Source organism: Gadus morhua, chromosome 8 (assembly GCF_902167405.1).
Source record: "Gadus morhua chromosome 8, gadMor3.0, whole genome shotgun sequence".
Classification (NCBI taxonomy): domain Eukaryota; kingdom Metazoa; phylum Chordata; class Actinopteri; order Gadiformes; family Gadidae; genus Gadus; species Gadus morhua.
In genome coordinates, this window is record NC_044055.1 from 6,611,328 (window position 1) to 6,624,914 (window position 13,587).

Here is a 13,587-nt window from a genome sequence, read left to right on the forward strand (position 1 = left end):
AACGGGGCTGTTGTTGGTTTAGCGTCTTAATAAACGGTTTTTCTAGCAAAAGCAATGAATGTTTCATCGCAGTATCTTGGAAGGGTTCTGTTTCTTTGAGGTGAGCCTCAAGACTTTTGAGTCCAATGGGTTCAGAAACTGAATCACTGTGATGTTTTGCTGCTTTTTTGACTTTATTGTTGTTGATGCCGTCAACTGTCGTCCTCTGACCCTTAAGTCTGAATACCTCTGTCGCAGCAACACACCGAGAAAAACACACGCATAACAGGGGAGTGTGTCAGTTCTTAGAATATTCCCAATCCATCTGCAGACACGCTACAACAGAAGGATGTTGCCAAACCATATAAGAGGGATTGCATCACCCCGTGTTACCCTGTTTTTCTCCTTTGTTTGATTACAAAATGTATCACATATTTGTCATGAAGGCGAATGTAGTCTTTGTGCACCCACACATAAATCACATTCAAATTTAGACTAGTTTCATACTGAACTGAATATCTTGAAAAGTTGGCAGTTGCTCCAATCCACACATGTGTTACTGCAATGATAAACAATCCACTGAGAGAGCACTCAGTGTATCTTTGGATTAACTAAATTTCCTTTGAACATTCTGTCCCTGTAAAAACCTTCCGTGGAATTTTACATTTTTGTGTACTTTCCTCAAAGACACTGGGAAAATCTAAATTGGGATAATAAGGCACAGATTTTAAAGATTATACTTTTGCAACATAACAACAGCCAGATTCGTCTTTACTTAATTTCACTGCTATCTATTGAAGTGATTGCGTCTTTCTGCCCACCAAATAATTAAATTTATAGCCAGCATTAGCATACCGCACACACAGACTAACCTATATCCTGCTGTGCCAAACAGAGGCTTCGATCCTTGTGTCAATTATGCAGAGGAAGTCCGGGACAAAGAAAAAAGAAGGGGAAAAAGGGCCCAGGAGTCAACAACGCATGGAACATCGATGTGTCCCACAGCACACTGTCTAAGTGGAATTGACTTCTGCTCATTTCCCAAATTACATATATCTGACTGGCCCACTGCTGCAGGCTACAGGAAGTAGGAGGGCACAGAAACAGCCAGTCCATATATGGAGTCTCCCACTCTCTCTCTTTCTCTCTGTCCATCTATGTATCTAACCCTCTTTTTTGCTGTCCCATTCCCTCTCTCTCCGTCGTAATGCCTAGCTATCTCTCGCCCTCTCTTGCCCTCCCATTTTGCCTCCCTACCGCTCTCTCTCTCTCTCTCTCTCTCTCTCTCTTCTTTGCTCTCCCATCTTCACTCTCTCTCTCTCTCTCTCTCTCTCTCTCTCTCTCTCTCTCTCTCTCTCTCTCTCTCTCTCTCTCTATCTATCCGTCTCTCACTCCATTTCCCCCCTTCTGTGACACATTCTCTCACCCTTTCTCCACTTCTCCCGCACAGGAATCAATGCTGTTTGCTTAATTATTGGGTGAATGTAATCAGCGGCCCCGTGGTACTTAGACCCCGGCTACCCATCCAGTCGTCAGGAACTCATTTAATCTCCTGGCCGTTAGTGTTATCTAAACCGCGAGAAAAGGGAATAAAGAAACAATACAAAGCATCCCCCGGTCTGATTGCTGAAGAGGCGTGGAGGTTGTAACAACTCTGCCGCAGCCCATCAGAGCAGTCACCGAGTGGTCAGGGCAGCCATTGTGTGTGGTGAAATGGCCGCCCATCAGACAATTCTTGTTATAACGACCAGTGCCGTTTTTTTTTTTGTGTTGCTATTACGGTGACGAAGGGCAATCGCCCTTCATCACCCCCCCCCCCCCCCCCCCGGAAACGTGTATAACGTCTCATCTCACACTTAATGAGGGCCGGCGATTGGGATCAAGAGTTGAAGACGGTGTAAAACAGGCGATCTCGGCTTCTGTACGGCACACACATCATATGGCGCCGGCGAGAGAGGCTAACTAGCATGTCACGCCATGAGCCCCTGCTTCCGTTTGTGCGGAGGAGGGAGATGAATTGTATGCCGGACCCAAAGATAACTAATTAACTCTTTCTTTATGGCGGCTTCGGTGGATGCGGCGTGGCTCCCTTTAAAGTGGGTTGAAAAAGTGTCTCATCGTCCACCAAAGGGATATGGATTGATTGAGAGGGATCAATGAAATGTGTGTGTGTGTGTGTGTGTGTGTGTGTGTGTGTGTGTGTGTGTGTGTGTGTGTGTGTGTGTGTGTGTGTGTGTGTGTGTGTGTGTGTGTGTGTGTGTGTGTGTGTGTGTGTGTGTGTGTAGTAAAGGGGTTAGGAGAAGAGGTCTTGTTTCAGTAAGTCCTAGTAAAGTTTCATCAATTGTGTTAATGTGGCAAAAAGATGCCAGAAAAATAGAAAGTATAGTTTGAATCACTTGAAATGTTATTATTTCACTTGGCATAAATGTGGTGCCTACTTTGGATTAGAAACAAGAACAGAACACATTTTTAGAACGGGCATTTGGCAAAGGGGAAAATTGAATTGTATTGTTTTTTTGGCAACGTTATTTGTTGATTTTGATATTATTAGGCCATTCTATTTTTTTGTGCTGTTGTAATATAGTTTGAGTGTACTTTATTCTGTTTCGAGATCTCTACAACTGAATATACCATTGTAATGTTTGGGGAGAGATTGTTTATATATACATAAATATATATATGTATATACCAGGAATACCGGCTACAACCCACACACAATCATTGTGTTTCTGTAGAAACTGGAAAAAACTCATGTTGAAAAATAGAAACAATAAGGGAAATTCTATCAAATGCTCATTACTTTCCGAATTCTCAAACTTCCATTCAGACAGCCTGGAAGACAGTCTCTCTCTGTGCGCCTGAGCGTGTTTGGCTGACTTTACACGTGGGGGATGACACAGCTGCAGTCGGACTGCAGGCTGACATCGCTGAAGGGCTGGGCGCTGTCCATGGTGCTGCAATCCCACTATGGGAACAGGGTGCGTCTGTGCCAGGCCAAGAGAGGCCATATTCACGTGCTTAGTTGCACCTAATTCTACTAACATCACAATAATTACTGAAAGGACCTGCGAAGCTGATTGGTAAAAAAACAACAACAACACCTTAGTCGAACCAGCTTCTTTAATCGGTGAACATATTTATAATTTAGACCGGCTTTGACCCGACATCGGTCTTCATTAAATGAAAAATGCGGTGGTGGTAGTGGTAGTAGTTGTACTAAAGTGTAGTTGGTAGCTAATGTTCAAATGCAGGTTTTTGCAGCTTTTATACTATCAATATATAAAACAACAAAGTTGTTGTTTTTTTTTAGAAAACGTAGGCGATATCGATCGAAGCATAATCACCACTATAGCATCGCCTAGCGAGATGTTGTTTTTTGCTGAGGCTTCGCATTTGCATTGTGTTGGTAATACTGGATCTGTTCACAGGAAACCTGATCTGTTGTTCTTTCCCCTGCTCACGTATACACACAAAACAAAATAAAAGGTGAAAGATAGTCAGCCAAAGAAGAGCCAGCCTGGCGGGTGAACCCTGCCGCCCCCCCCCCCCCCCCCCCCCCCCCCCCCCCCCCCCAGTCAGTCAGTCAGCCCGCCAGCCCGCCAGCCAGTCAGCAGGAGGCATCAAGCGCATCGGCCCAGCAGCGCTGCACCACGGCGGCTGTACAAACCGAGCCCGAGCATATTCACCCCTCAGCGAAAGGTGTCTCCAGAGCGCCGCTGTTTGTGTGTGTGAACATCCGACGGCGGGCTGCCCGGAGGGGGGTCCCCGCGACTGAACTCTATTTTTCCTCCTTTTTTTTCCTTTTGTTTCATATTTATTTGTTTATTTACTCATATATCCGTTGTCGAGGGAGAGGAAGCAACCGCTCAGGCAGAACCGAGCGCATACTCATACACACACACACGCGCGCGCGCGCACACACACAGTCATAGATAATAACAAATACACGGATACTCCCACGCCCCATCTAAAGGATCACTAACAAAACAAAATCTCTAGTCTGTAGAAGAGGTTGAAAGAGATGAGTCTTTCAGGTCAGGTCTCCCGTGTGTTGTGTGTGTGTGTGTGTGTGTGTGTGTGTGTGTGTGTGTGTGTGTGTGTGTGTGTGTGTGTGTGTGTGTGTGTGTGTGTGTCTGTGTGTGTGTGTGTGTGTGTCTGTGTCTGTGTCTGTGTCTGTGTCTGTGTCTGTGTGTGTGTGTGTATGTCTGTGTCTGTGTATGTGTGCATGCATTCATGCGTGCATGTGTTCCTGTGTGTCAGGGGGGTAGACTGAAGAAAACCGAAGATGAACGCAGGAGGGATCCACACAAAATAGCAAACAAAAAGCAAGAAGGGGGTTTGGGGAGCAGGTCAAATTAAAGTGTGGGGAAGAAAGCGTGAAGGCAGAGGCAGCGGGAGTAACAGCAGTAATAAAGACGGACACATGTGAGTGGGTTCTGGTGTGTGATTCAGGCTTTCTGGCTAATGAGGATCATTACCATAGCCTGTCCAGCCTCACTAAACACAGGGGAGGACGAGGGGATGGTGAACAGTAAAAGCTCTCAAGCATTACCTCCCCAAACACAATCACACACACACACACACACACACACACACACACACACACACACACACACACACACACACACACAAGTGAGCTCACAGACATTCAGACAGACACAGACAGACACAGGTGGGCACACACACACACACACACGCAAACACACGCACACACGCGCCTGCACGCACGCAGACGTAAGCACACAAACACACTTATGCATGCGCAGAGCGCCACTTCCACACAGACATGCACGCACAGATATTTGCACATAGAAATGTGCACACAGACATTCACACGCACACGCACACACACACACACACACACACACACACACACACACACACACACACACACACACAGGGACTCACAGAGCTTGAGAGAGGAATGGCAGCACAAGCTGGCTGAGAGGTGGATTTCTTAACACCGCAGAAAATGTGGATACTTATTAAGCCAAAGCACTCAGGTGAACTCTTTGAATAATTTTCAGAGAAAAGTCCAAAGAAGCCAGAGCAATAGCATAAAAAAGCAAATTAGACATGCTTGATTTTTCTGGGATTAACATAATCCCCACGCGGAGCAAAGCCCTGCACTTAATTCAGACGTCATCTAAATCAATACTGGCCTAATGTGCTTCAACTCTGTCATCCCACATGGGAAATCCCCCTTTATGGCGCAGGGTATAGCAACGCAACTAGCTAGAAGAGTTCTGCTCCACTCCAGTAGCCGTGAAGCTAGCCTCCATCACATCCACCCAAAGCTTTTGTTCTCCCCCACTGAAGGGATGGTACACATGGACCAACTCACCCCATTTAAGTACCCCATTTAAGACAACTGTCGAGTACGCTCCCTCTCTTTGTTTCTCTTCCTGCAATGTGTTTAACCTACACAAAGACCCACAAACATACATTGTATCCCGAGTGTCACAATGGGTTTGTGTGAATGTGTGAATGGATTTCTGTGCGAGCATGTGCATGTATATGTGTGCGTGTGCATGTGTGTTAATGCATTTGTGTTTGTATGTGTTCAATGTGTATACTTTTCTGTGTGTGCGTGTTTTTGTGTGTGTATGTGTATGTGTGTGTGTGATGGTTGTAATGCATTTGAGTTTGATTGCGTGCAATGTGGATGCCCATTTGTGTGTGTTAATGCATTTGTGTTTGTATGTGTTCAATGTGTATACTTTTCTGTGTGTGTGTGTGTGTGTGCGTGTGCGTGTGCGTGTGCGTGTGCGTGTGCGTGTGCGTGTGTGTGTGTGTGTGCATGTGCGTGTGTGCGTGTGCATGCCTGTATTAATGCATTTTGTGTGCGTGTCTGTGCCCGTATGCGTCGGTGTGTCCGTTTTCATTTTCAATCAGCCGCCGTTAGCTCAAACCAAGATAAGAACTGTAACGTCACACACATGTACTTTGTCAGTGGTAAATAAGAGGGAATTGGTTTCCTACCAACACCGCCATCAATTCCTGATTGCCATGTGCCCACACAGCTGCACAATGCCCCTAGGGGGGGAGGGAGGGTGTGGGGGAAGGTGAGGGGGAGGGGGTGGGGGGGAGGGGGTGGGGCGTTGTGTGAGGAATTTATCTCAGCAGATGAGAAATCCCCTTTCAGTGGAATCTGCCGACTCGTGGGCTCCATCACCCACTTTGTCACTTCTCGCCATCGCTTTTCTTCATCTCTGCCATTATTTCCCCCACACTCAATAAGCACCCACTGTCCAATTGAAAAGAGCGGGCGAGAGACAGAGCGGGGCGAGAGACAGAGCGGGGCGAGAGACAGAGCGGGGTCGAGAGACAGAGCGCGGCGATGGAGAGAGAGGCAGGCGTCAGGGGGACAGTGGGGGGGGGGGAGATAAAGAGGGAGTGACAGAAGAACAGAGAGAGAGAGAGGGAGAGAGATAAAGAGGTAGGCTGAGAGAGACACAGAGATCCACTGAGAGATAGGCCGAGGCTGTGAACGCTGTGTGGCGCTGGACGAAGGCAGACAGAAAGAGAGTTTTCATAGGAATCAGCATAATTGGTGCCGTCCTTCTGTGTGTGATAATAAGGGGGATTGTCAATGGCCATGCAGTGCTGTGTCGTGCCGTCTCCAGTGATTAGGCGGGCCCTAAAACGGGGCATTAGAGCAGGCACATACTTTCCCCTTGACATGAATCGACCTCCCGATACAATTGTCCCGATTGCCATCCACTGTGGCGACTCTCGGTTATCTCTTCCCATTAAAAAGCATATAAAAGAATCTGATGTAATAAACGCCGTCGTCTAGACTGGATCTGCCATTGGTCAAGAGGAACAAAAGCAACGTGGTATATTTAGGCCATTAGATATTTGGACGGGTGTAGGTTTTCTCTTGTGTGAGTCGAACAAGCGCAATGCTGATTTACTCCATCCTTATCTTTCTGTCCTGAGACGGAATGGGGATAGTTTATTTTAAAGGATTCATCATGTTGTGCAGGTTATATCTGCGAGTTTACAAAGCAATGATACAACTTTGAATGTTGTCTCGACATAAGCAATTTCAACCATTGACCTGTAGTCTTACCAAACCAGCCAAATCCTTTAACGTCAGAGAGAGAGCGACTGTGTACAAATATATTCATCAACAACTAACTATATCGCATATCAATGATAAGAGAACAGGTGCACAATGTTGTCCATCTGCCCAACTGACAGGCGAGTAAAATATTTTATAAACGAGAAGAAAGAGTGGACAGAGGTAAGGGAAATGATCATAGATGGTGAAGCCTAGACTGAGACCATGGATATCGACTGATACTACAAACGTTATATATTCGTATTCACTAAGTTAGCGAAGGCGCTTTTGTAATCCATTCCAACCTTGAACAGTGTAGGTGGTGTTGTTCCATGTTCGCATTGATCGTGCTTGTGGAGCTGTAATGTGGAACAGAAACCAAGCTTGTATAATGCCAACGATCTACTACCAACGCCAGGCAAGCGCAGTTACCCAAATTGCATTGTTATCAAAAAGGATCGTCTTCCAAGGGTTCTTCCATAAAAAGGGCCAACGCACCACAACCTAGGGAGCGTCAACCAAACATAGTGCCCACAACAGAATCTAGGGTCCTACAACACAACGTGGGGCCACAACACAACCTAGGACCCACAACAAAAAGTAGGGCCTATAACACAAAGTAGGGCCCACAAGCAACCTAGGGCCCTTTAACCCAACGTATGGCCCACAACATAACATAGGGCCCACAACACAACATAGGGCCCACAACACAACGTAGGGCCCACAACACAACATAGGGCCCTACAACAAGACACAGGCCCCTTCAATGCAACGACATTTCAAGTTCCTGAAGATCTCTCCCAGATTTCCAGCACCCAGCGTGTGATCCTCTCTGGGAGCCCTGGGATCTGTAAGTCATCGGAATTGCAAATTGTGCGGCTCATGCATATTCACACCTGTGTTCGGGGGCCATAAGCTTCCCCTGAAAGAAGCCACATACTCATGGCTGGACCTCTTCCTTAGGGGCCACCAGGGCAAAGACGCTGAGAATCTGTTTCTATTTTAGGGGTGAAGGAGGATGTGTGCATGGATATCCCAACGTGAATGTAACCTGTATCTGAGGGGGTGGGGTCTGTAGGGTGGAGCATGTGTGAGTGCATGTGTGTGTGCGCGTGTGTGTGTGTGCATGTGTTTATGTGTATGTGTGTGATTGTGTCTGTGTGTGTGTGTCTGTGTGTATGTGTGTGTCTGTGCATGTGTGTGTGTGTCTGTGTGTGTGTGTGTCTGTGCATGTGTGTGTGTGTGTCTGTGCATGTGTGTCTGTGTATGTGTCTGTACTTATGTGTATGTGTATGTGTGTGTGTGTGTGTGTGCGTACGTGCGTGCGTGCGTGCGTGCGTGCGTGCGTGCGTGGGTGCGTGCGTGCGTGTGTTTGTTTGTTTGTGTGCGGGTATGCGTCTACGTGTCTGCGCCTAGATATCTAGCACAGAAACCTAGACGGAGGTATAGAGGCAGAAAATACTTTAAAAAAAGTTGAAGGAAAAATAGGCAAGAGATTAATGGAAAATGATGAACAATCAGAGGGCGAATTCAACTTTGCAATGAGCGAGCGAGAGAGAGAGATGAATAGATAGCGAGAAAGAGAAAGAGAGAGAGAGAGTGAGACTGATAGCAAGCGCACGGGAGAGAGCGAGATAAAGAGAGAGAGAGAGCGCCAGGGAGAAGACTACTTTGCGATGAGCAGGAGTGAGCGAGAGAGACAGCGAGGGAAGGAGATAGAGAGGCATGAAGGTCTCTGGTTCAGGCTAATGGCCCAGGACCCACCACAGAGAGGGAAAGCAATGCCTTCTGTGAGATATGATGAATCCTAAGACAGATTACTTTATTCCTGCACATTCTACAGCCTCCACATTGACACACATAGGCGCACCCATGACCACACACGCACGCACACACACACACACACACACATACACACACACACACACAAACTAGCACACAGACACACATACACACACACACAGCTGTGAGGAAGCAGCCTGACTTGGCAGTGGGAGGGGAGAATGAACTGTTCCGTTTGTCTGTTCCATAAGAAATGGAATTGGAGAGATTCCCCCGACAAAGGACCAGCCCTGTAGCAGAAGAATCTCTCTCTGTCTCACCATTCATATTCGTCTGTGTTCGTGTGTGTTTGTGTCCATTTGTGTGTGCGTGTGTGTCCATTCGTTTGTGTGTGTGTGTGTGTGTGTGTGTGTGTGTGTGTGTGTGTGTGTGTGTGTGTGTGTGTGTGTGTGTGTGTGTGTGTGTCTGTGTGTGTGTGTGTGTGCGTGCGTGCGTGCGTGCGTGCGTGCGTTTACCTACACACATAGAGAAGTGTGTGTGTGACTGTGTGTGTGTGTGTGTGTGTGTGTGTGTGTGTATGAGCACGTCTATGTATGTGTTTGTTCACTGTATCAACCCCCCCCCCCCCCCCCCCCCCTGGTTGTGTCCATGAACGCCATGCAGCTGACTCTGACAAATTAGACCAATTGGATATATGACAATAACCTTCGCGGGGGTTACACAGTGGGGGGCGGGGCTGGGAGAGAGGAGGTGTGGTCAGGGGCGTGGGTGGTGTGAGGGAGAGAGAGAGGGAGATAGCGAGGGGAAGACAGAGAGACGGAGAAAGAGGGACTTTACTGGGAACACAAAATACAGCAGGGAGGAGGAAATATATTGGTAGGAAGGGGGAATATACACACGTTAGGGCTGACGTACTAGGATAATAACATACACTAATATATCATAAACCCACGAGGAATTTGAAAGTTGCCAACAGTGCAGGAAAAATCGATACTGTAAAACAGATGCTGAGTTACGAATAAATGAGGCCAGCTCTGTCGGTGACTCAAATCACTCACAAATATAACATACAGCCATTCAAAACCCATAGAAGCTGACTTAGCTTTTTATACATGCAATAATCCTTATTTTTCCTCTGAGGATGGTATTATAGTAATATATATTTCAGAAGAAGTGACTGGTATGTGGCAGTCCCTTTGCTTGCTTTAAAGAAGACACAGCCCATGTGTGCATGTGATTAAATGGTTGCTTGGTCGGTTGATTACATGTAAAACACTCATCATCGATGTCATCCTAACAATAAAAACTCATTGACTCATTAAGTCTGAACAACCCGAATTAGCAAGGCAGGAGACTTGCATAGATCCTAATCATCTCCAAATGATTTTTGGAAATCTAAATGTTCTGTCAAAATTTAATTTTGAAATAATTCACACATGAACACAAGACTTTTTAAAGGTTTTGTATCCTACTCAGTGGTCTGAACAGTTTGTTCCAGCAGATCATCTGATATACGTTTGGGATATTATTGATTTCCCCTGCAGGGAATACTCCTTGCTCCATGTTTGTGGTCCATAACTAAGTTGCAATGACATCTGCCCACTTGCCTACCAAACATCAACTATTTTAATGAAATTATATAATAATTTGATTAAAAAATTACTATTAATAAAAGGATACCAATTGTCATCTAATGATAAGAGCTATTAATCTGAGAGTAAATAGCTCAACATAAATCGCTCGAGTGGAGGCAATGTGTTCCTTAAGCGCGTGTGCTCGTTCACAAGCACCACACTGAGCCGGGACACGCACGCACGTAGACACACACACACACACACACACACACACACACACACACACACACACACACAGAAACAAACACACGGGCAGAAATACACACACGCACGCACGTACACACACACAAACACACACACACGCACATACACGCACACACACAGAGGCAAAAACGTTTTGGTCGTTAGGCGGTAATTGTTAATGCTTCTCTCTGCCTGGCGTGATAACACTTTGATTGATACGGAGACCCCCCCAGTTAATTAGTTACTTGGCCCTTACGATGTTTAGCATACATTTGGAAACAAACCCCCCGCACACACACTAACACACACACGTGCCACACACACACACACACACACACACACACACACACACACACGCACACACGCACACGCTGCGCACACACCTGCGCGCGCCAAATCAACAGTCCCCGACAGCCAGCCGATGCACCTGCTCGCCTGCTAGCCACAGTCCACAGCAGCACAAGTTAACTCACCTGGTGTGAAGTGACCAGCGAACAGCTTCAGGAGAACCGGCTCCGGCTGGTCTTCCACTGTGCGCTCTGTCTTCCGCTCTCTCTCCCTCTCTCTTCTTCTTCTACTTCTTCTTCCTCTTCTTTTATCGGGTATTTACTCTTCCCTCCCGTACCTCTCTACTCCGTCTGGTCCTTGTTGGCGGGGTCCTCTCTCTCTCTCTCTCTCTGTCTCTCTCTCTCTGTCTCTCTCTCCCGCGGCGGTACAGATGTCCTAGAGGGCTCGCTCTCCTCCCGGGCGGTGTGGCGTAAAGGGCATCGATCTCGCGGCCAAGTGGTACGCGGGGTCCCCGCTGCTTTCACGAGACTCGCTTTCCGCTCTGCGCTCTGTTCCTCCTCTCCAGCCTCGGCTCGATGCTGCCTCTCTGACTCTCGGCTGCGGTGTGGGGAATAAAGAGGATGGGCAGCCTGTCTGTGTGCCCTGCGTTCCTCCCTCTCTCTCTCTCTCTCTCTCTCTCTCTCTCTCTCTCTCTCTCTCTCTCTCTCTCTCTCTCTCTCTCTCTCTCTCTCTCTCTCTCTCTCTCTCTCTCTCTCTCTCTCTCTCTCTCTCTCTCTCTCTCTCTCTCTCTCTCTCTCTCTCTCTCTCTCTCTCTCTCTCTCTCTCTCTCTCTCTCTCTCTCTCTCTCTCTCTCTCTCTCTCTCTCTCTCTCTCTCTCTCTCTCTCTCTCTCTCTCTCTCTCCTACTCTCTCTCTCCTACTCTCTCTCGATCTGTTTTCTGGCTCTGCTAGTGCAGCCTCTAGTGGCCAGTTGGTCCTGCTGCTTCTCATAGACCTGGGTCAATGTATCGCCTCCCATTACACCCGATCTTTCTTAAACAGAGCACTGGTTTGAACAATTGAAACATAAAAAATAAAATAAAATAAATCCTAAACAAAGTTCAATAATGCTAGAATCAACAGCAATAATTAAAGAACACAATGAGGAAAAATGTTAACATATTTTCTATTAAATGCATCTGTCTTCATATAGATCCTCTCAATGACATTAATTCGAATGGTTAAATGGTTCATTTTGATTCTCAAATAAAATACATTATAATCTATGCATTCACAAAAGTATAGTACAATCAGGGTGCTTCTCCCTCAAATGTAACATGAATATGCATATTGGTAAGGCTGCATATATTATCTATCCATAATTGTTTTGGCTTCACATTCATCCCATACATTTATGCCACTTGTATCATGTGAGACACAATCCCTCCAAGCTCGCTGCGGGTTTGGGCCTACCTTTACATTCTAGCTTTTACTTACAGTATTGAACCATTCCGCTCTCAGGCGAAAGCTACAAGTTTCAGTTTCATATCCAAGGTGCTGTTGCACTTAAGTGCCCAGAGAAAGACTTACCTCCTACGACCTTAACTTAGACCGTTCCAACTATTAACCATCACATTGTTGATTGAAAATAGTAATTTTTCCGCATAGGTGGTTTGCTAGAAGCTGCTACCATCGTTATAACCCTCCAAGGGCTGAGAAAATCCCTTGGAAAGAAGGTCTATTTAGGGGGGGGGGGGGTTAAAAAGTGCAAGCTAATAAGTGGTCAGATTAATGTGACTTTCTGTGCTAATGTCAAACCGGAGCGATATGGGTCCAATACTGCAAGCGGCATAAGAATGGATGAAGGAATGGAAGGCATATAATGTGTCCATTTTAATTAATGTTTAGAGAAGATTATAATAATCTCTATCCAAGAATATAAATATCAAATACAGCAGTGATCCATGAGAAAAGGCCACAATTGATCAGGGCCATGCGGGGTCAAACATGGTAAAAAAAAAAAAATTAAGCCGCATTATTTGTGCATGCTCGTATACCAAACAATGCAGCCGTGCCTGAGAAGGTGATGCCACAAAGTGCTGCCGCAGAGCTAAGTGAATGAATCACCCCTTTACTCCAAACCATATGATTATAGTTAAACGACGGTGGGCCTATTAGCGGCGTCAAAGCCATGCGCAATATTGCGTTCCCAGCAGTTCAACAGATTGTGTGACCAATGAGTTCTCTGTGTTCAATCTCCAACGTGTCAGGGCTCTGGCGTTAGTCGTGTTCCATTGCAAAATGCCAAATGAGTTGTGATATCTCTAAATGTTTGCTCTCGCTAATATATTATGCACCGCTTATAATTATAAGTAAACACAATATTCCATCATCTGTTTTCAATTCTTGAAGAGACCGGCTATTTGTGTTGGCATCTGCTCTCCCTGCTTTCGGCGCTTGTGTGTGTGGGCGTGCATGTGTGCGTGCATGTGCGTGTGCATTTGTGTGTACATGTGCGTGTGTGTCTGCGCACATGTTTGTGAGTGTGTTCATGTGTGCGTGTGTGTGTGTGTGTGTGTGTGTGTGTGTGTGTGTGTGTGTGTGTGTGTGTGTGTGTGTGTGTGTGTGTGTGTGTGTGTGTGTGTGTGTGCGTGTGTGTGTGCATGCATGCTGAGTA

At 46.4% G+C, this 13,587-nt stretch overlaps 1 protein-coding gene across 3 annotated transcripts in view; it reads right to left on the reverse strand.

The window, feature by feature from the left end:
- The window catches only part of tnr (tenascin R (restrictin, janusin)), a 129,305-nt gene extending 117,730 nt beyond the window's left edge, over nucleotides 1–11,575 (reverse strand). For 2 of the 3 annotated variants that reach the window (XM_030363023.1, XM_030363022.1), the window contains exon 1: nucleotides 11,118–11,575. The gene's annotated coding sequence lies outside the window, so the exon portion shown is untranslated. The remainder of the gene's footprint in view (nucleotides 1–11,117) is intronic. The other variant, XM_030363024.1, reaches the window with a different exon arrangement.
- Nucleotides 11,576–13,587: the final 2,012 nt, after the last annotated feature.